This window comes from Leptonychotes weddellii, chromosome 15, assembly GCF_054177405.1.
Source record: "Leptonychotes weddellii isolate Sample4059 chromosome 15, ASM5417740v2, whole genome shotgun sequence".
Taxonomy (NCBI): Eukaryota; Metazoa; Chordata; class Mammalia; order Carnivora; family Phocidae; genus Leptonychotes; species Leptonychotes weddellii.
In genome coordinates this window covers 20,080,353-20,087,119 of record NC_138383.1, presented here as the reverse complement: position 1 = coordinate 20,087,119, position 6,767 = coordinate 20,080,353, and the positions used below count along the sequence as shown (strand labels likewise).

The following is a 6,767-nucleotide window of genomic DNA, read 5'->3' as shown; positions in this document are numbered from 1 at the left end:
ATTGTTTTAGCACGGGTTTATATGTGCTTAAAATTTAAGAGGAATATGGCATGCATACAAAATCATGCATGCATACATACAAATCATGCATGGAAATATATGTTTACTTTAACAAACAACAATAGGGGCGCCTGGGTGGCTCAGTCATTAAGCGTCTGCCTTTAGCTCAGGTCATGATCCCGGGGTCCTGGGATTGGGCCCCGCATCGGGCTCCCTGCTCGACCAGAAGCCTGCTTCTCCCTCTCCCACTCCCCCTGCTTGTGTTCTCCCTCTCGCTGTGTCTCTCTCTGTCAAATAAATAAATAAAATCTTAAAAAAAAATAACAACAACAACAATAAAAGGAACACTTGGGGATCTATTTCCAGGCCAAGAAAGAACATTATCATGTCCCAGAAGACTCATGTGTGTACCTCTCCAACTGCATCTCCTATTTTTACCCCAGAGATGAATATTATCTGGAATTTTGTATTAACCGTTCTTTATTGTGGTAAAATATACATAACACTTACCATTTTAACAATTTGTAAGTGTATGTTGCGTAAGTACACTCACATTGTTGTGCAACCATCACCATTACTCATCTCCAGAACTTTCTCGCCTTCTCACCTGAAACTCTGTCCCCCTTAAACACTAATTCTCCGTAGTCTTCAAGGTTCGTCCATGTTGTAGTACGTGTCAGAATTTCTTTCTTTTTAAAGACTTAATAATAATTAATCTGTCAAATGGGGATTGCATTGAATTTATAGGTCAATTTGAGAAGATGGTATTTTTGCTAATGAGAGTCTTACAGTCTATGAGCATAGCATAGCCCTTTATTTATTTTAGTATTCTTTAATATCTCTCAATAAAATTGTATAGTTTTCCATACATAGATTTTATATACATAAGATTTTTTTTTTTTTTAAGATTTTATTTATTTGACAGAGAGACACAGCGAGAGAGGGAACACAAGCAGGGGGAGTGGGAGAGGGAGAAGCAGGCTTCCCGCGGAGCAGGGAGCCCGATATGGGGCTCGATCCCAGGACTCTGGGATCATGACCTGAGCCGAAGGCAGACGCTTAACCACTGAGCCACCCAGGCGCCCTATACATAAGATTTTATTCATTTATTTGACAGAGACAGTGAGGGAACACAAGCAGGGGGAGCAACAGAGGGAGAAGGAGAAGCAGAATCCCCGTTGAGCAGGGAGCCTAGGACCCTGAGATCATGACCTGAGCCAAAGGCAGACACCCAACTGACTGAGCCACCCAGGCGCCCCAAATGATATCTCTTTTAAAAGTATAATTTTCGGGTGCCTGGGTGGCTCAGTTGGTTAAGCGTCCGACTCTTGGTTTCGGCTCAGGTCATGATCTCAGAGTCATGAGCTACAGCCCTGCATAGGGCTCTGTGCTCAGCACGGAGTCTACTTGAGATTCTCTTCCTCTACCCCTTCTCCCCACCCCTGCGCTCACGCTCTCTCTCTCAAATAAATAAATCTTAAAAAAAAAAAAATGAAAGTACAGGGGCGCCTGGGTGGCTCAGTCATTAAGCGTCTGCCTTCAGCTCAGGTCATGGTCCCAGGGTCCTGGGATCGAGCCCCACATCGGGCTCCCTGCTCGGCGGAAAGCCTGCTTCTCCCTCTCCCTCTCCTCCTGCTGTGTTCCCTCTCTCACTGTGTCTCTCTCTGTCAAATAAATAAAATCTTTAAAAAAAAAAATGAAAGTACAATTTCTACCAGTAGATGGTATATAGAAATGCACTTGATTTTCGTTTATCGATTTTTGTATCTAACGCTTGCTAAATTCTCTTATTAATTCTTGTAACTATATCTGTAGATTCTTTGAGATTTTCAAGTAAATAATCCTATTATCTATGAATAATGACAGTTTTGTTTCTTTCATTCCAATTTTTATACTTGCTTTTACTCTGCTGGTCTCCAGTACAATATCCATTTTTATCTTGTTTCCAGCCTTGAAGGAAATTATACTTATTTATTTATTTATATATTTATTAAATTTTATTTATTCATTTGAGATACAGAGATACAGAAAGAAAGAGAGAGCATGAGCAGAGGCAGACAGAGAGGGAGAAGCAGCCTCCCCGCTGAGCCAGGAGCCTGATGTGGGGCTCGATCCCAGGACCCTGGGATCATGACCTGAGCTGAAGGCAGACGCTTAACCATCTGAGCCACCCAGGTGCCCCAGAAATGATCTTTATATACCACCATTATGTTTGCTAATAGTTTTTTTTTTTAAATCATTAATGGATGTTCAATTTTGTCAGACTTTTTCCCTTACTCAGTTAATGCGATAAATTTCATTACTTGGTTTTCTTTTTTATAATTTTTCATTATGAATAATTTCCAATGTACATAAAAGTTGAAAGAATAGTACAATGAACACACACATATCTATGACTTATGTACAAAAATCGTTAACATTTTATTATTTTTGCCTTATCTATGTATCATATCTATCTATATATACATACATGTGTATAAATTTAATGTATATATATATTTTTTTTCTTAACCATTTGAAGGTAACCTGCAGATATCATTACACGCCACCCATGAAATACTTCAGCATGTAGCTCCTAAGTGTAAGGACATTTTCCTACAAAAACACAATATATTATCACACCTAAAAGACTGAATAATTAGTTGATTTCTTAATATTAAATCTATAAGGCATTCCTGGGATAAATCCAACTTGGTAATAACCTATTATCTTTTTAAATATTGCTGACAAGTTTGTTAATATTTTACTTATCATATTTGCATCTATATTTGTGAGTGAATTTGGTATATAATATTTTTTCCACATTCTGTCCTTGTACGGTTTTGGAATATTGCTTTGGCATTGTTATACGTACTTCCATTAAATTAAGCTTGGTGATGGTGCTATTCAAATTTCATACTTACTGATTTTTTTTTTTGCCTGCTTGGTTTATTGGTCACTGAAGGGTGGTATTGCTTACTATCTCCCATTATCATGATAGATTTTCAGCCTCCACTTTTGGTCTGTCAGTTTTTGCAATATATTTTTTATCATTATATGTATAGTGATCTAATAATATTTTTACTTAATAACATTTTTTTTTGCTTTCAAGTACATTTTGTCTGATACTTACATAGTTATATCAGCTTTCTTTTACTTAGCGTTTGCTTAGTGTGTCTTTCCCATTCTTTTGATTTCAATCTTTCTGTATCCTTATGTTCTAGGTGGGTTTTTTTTTTTTTTAAGATTTTATTTATTTATTTGAGAGAGAGAATGAGACAGAGAGAGAGAGCATGAGATGGGGGAGGATCAGAGGGAGAAGCAGACTCCCTGCTGAGCAGGGAGCCTGATGCAGGACTCGATCCCGGGACTCCAGGATCATGACCTGAGCCGAAGGCAGTCGCTTAACCAACTGAGCCACCCAGGCGCCCTAGGTGGGTTTTTTAATAAACCGTATAGAGCTGGGTTTTTCTCTACTCTGACAATCTTTTAACTGCAGCATCTATTGCATTGCACATTGCTAATAAATTATTTTTTCTTTATTTTTTTTAAAGTTTATTTATTTAAGTAATCGCTACACCCAAAGTGGGCCTCGAACTCATGACCCTGAGATCAAGAGTCACATGCTTTACTGACTGAGCCAGCCAGGTGCCCCTATTTTTCGTTTTTAAATTGTTGTTTATAGTTGACCCTCAAACAACATGGGTTTGAAGTATGTGATTCCACTTACACATGTTCTTTTTTTTTTTATAGTACAGTCCTGTAAATATATTTTCTCTTCCTTATTTTCTTAATAATATATTCTTTTCTCTAGTTTACTTTATTGTAAGAATACAGTATATAATACATATAAAAAATGAGTGGGTTTTTTTTTTTTTGAACAACAAAGATTTATTTCTTGGTCACATTATATGTCCAATGCTAGTTGCTCATTTAGTGACTCGGGGACCCAGGCAGGTGGAGGCTCCATTTCAACATGATTCCATGACCATCACAGCAGAAGTGAGGACTGGATGGTCTCACATTGGAAATTAAATATTCTAGCGTAGAAGTGACACAAGTCAAAAAATAAGTATTAATAGACTGTTTATGTTATCATTCAGGTTTCCGGTCAACAGTAGATTATTAGTAGTTGAGTTTTGGGGGAGTCAAAAATTATATGTGGATTTTTTTTTTAAGATTTTATTTTATTCATTTGAGACACAGAGATACAGAGAGAGAGAGAGCATGAGCAGGGGGAGAGGGAGAAGCAGACTCCCCGCTGAGTCAGGAGCCCAATGTGGGGCTCGATCCCAGGACCCAGGATCATGACCTGAGCCGAAGGCAGACTCCCTTAACCATCTGAGCCGCCCAGGAGCCCCTATATGTGGATTTTTGACTGCATGGGGAGTCAGCGCCCCTAAGTCCCGCATTGTTCAAGGGTCAATTATATTTGGTTCTTCCTTTTGATACTTATCCCTCTTCTACCTTTTTTAAAATTACTTTTTATCACTTCATGTGTCTTCCTCTATTAGTGTGGAAGCTAAGTATTCTATTCTCAGACTTTAAGCACTTGATCTAAAAATGTATCTTGCCTACTTAACTCATCCAAAGCGGATCTTCATTCTTTTGCCTTCTTCCAAACACTGTAAGAACGTTGAAACACTGTAATTCCCATCACCCATCTTCTGACTTACGTGTTACTGGGCTGTGTGTTACTGGGCTGCTAGTTTGTTTTTTCTGTGAAGCTTTTATTACACACAGTGGGGAGGGGGCTTGGTCCCCTCAGCAGCTGCTTTCTTCACGGTGGCCAGGACATTGCTCAGTTCTCTTGTTTCCTCTTAGCACAGATAGGTGTCTCTACTGTTTTCTTGATGAACTTGAAGGCCTGCCTGTCCTTGGAGACCTTGAGCAGCTCCCTGGTGTGCAGTTCATGTACCATTTAGAGCAACATTGCACACCTCTTGGATGATGTCCCACAGGAACGTGGTGTGCCTGATGAGGCACCCGAGGCCACAGCTGTGTGTTGGCTTGCTCACATTCTTGGTCACCTCGTGCCCCTGGTTGAGATCTATGGCCATGAGATAGCACAGAACCATGGCTGGACCTATACAGCAACCCTGGGGGCCAGAGGACAGCAGATAGCCTTCTGTTAGTTTTTCAATGCCATGGGACTTTATTGTAGTTTTTAAACAGTCAATAGTCAATCAGTAAAATAGATGGTCTATATCTGATTCATTATTTTACTACTTTTGTCTCTTTTCACTCCTTCCTTTATCTCATTCCTTCCATCTGAGATTACTTTTCTTCCACTTGAAATACATACTTTGAAGGGCAGCTGGGTGGCTCATTTGGTTGGGCGTCTGACTCTTGATTTTGGCTCAGGTCATGATCTCAGGGTGGTGGGATTGAGCCCCGCCTTGGAGTCAATGCTGAGCGTGGAGTCTGCTTAAGAGTCTCTCTCCTTCGGGGCACCTGGGTGGCTCAGTCGTTAAGCGTCTGCCTTCGGCTCAGGTCATGATCCCGGGGTCCTGGGATCGAGCCCCGCATCGGGCTCCCTGCTCAGCGGGAAGCCTGCTTCTCCCTCTCCCACTCCCCCTGCTTGTGTTCCCTCTCTCACGGTCTTTCTCTCTGTGTCAAATAAATAAATAAAATCTTTAAAAAAAAAAAAAAAAGATTCTCTCTCCTTCTCCCTCTGCCCCCCGTACCAGATTGCATGCACCTGCTCACACACTTTGTCTCTCTCAAAAAACTCCCAAAAAACAAAAAAAGACAAAAAACATACTTTGAAATTTCCTTAGGTGATGCTCTTTAGTAGCAAATGTTTTTAGTTTTTGTTTGAAATTCCTTCTTTTCACCTTTGTTTTTTTTTTTTTTTTTAACTAGGGTCCACATCCAACATGGGGCTTGAACTCACAACCCCAGAGATTAAGAGCTCTGTGCTTTATTGACTGAGCCAGCCCAGCACCCTTCACCTTTGTTCTTTATAGATTTTCAGTGGGTATAGAATTCTAGGTTGATTGCAATTTCTTCTCAGCCCAGTGAATTCCATTATCTTTTTACTTCTATTGTTGCTCTTAAGATATCAGCTATCAGTCTAATTGCTGCAGCTTTGAAGTTATCTGACTTTTCTCTCTGCATTTACAATCTAGAGTCTGTCTTTGGTGTTCTGCAATTTTATTATGATGTGTTGGAATGCAATTTCCTTTTATTTCTAGTAGGGATTCACTGGGATTCTTGAATCTGAGTATCCTTCCATTTCCCATTTTTTTGGTCTCACTGTGCTCAGCCCGAAACATTTCTTCAGATGTCTTCTAGCTCATGAATTCCCTTTTCACTGTGTCTGTCTGCTATTAAATCTGTCCACTGAGTTTTATGTTTTAATTATTACATTTCTCATTTCCAGAATATTTTTTAAAGATTTTATTTATTTGAGAGAGACTGAGCCACCCAAGCACCCTTCATTTCCAGAATTTTATTTACTTTTTGCAAACTGCTTGATCATTTTTGCAGTCTCATTTACTCCTTTGAATCCTTTTTTTATTTCTTAAAAGCTCTAAAATAGTTATTTTATATCAAGTTTCTAATAATTCCTATATCTGAAGTCTGGTACATCTGAATCTGCAGTCTGTGTTTCAGCTTCTCTTGCTCATGGTGCCTTGTTTCCTTGGGTTTTATGATTTTTACTGTGAGCTTACATTTCTTAAAACTTTACCTGTGGAATTTTGGGGGGGACCCTGAGATAAAGGTGGGTTCATCTATTTTTTTTTAAAGATTTTATTTATTTATTTGAGAGAGAGCGAGCACAT

General features: G+C 39.3%; 1 pseudogene; it reads right to left on the bottom strand.

The window, feature by feature from the left end:
• Positions 1-4,712: 4,712 nt before the first annotated feature.
• On the bottom strand, positions 4,713-5,119 carry LOC145717229 (large ribosomal subunit protein eL36 pseudogene; annotated as a pseudogene).
• Between the last annotated feature and the right edge of the window lie 1,648 nt (positions 5,120-6,767).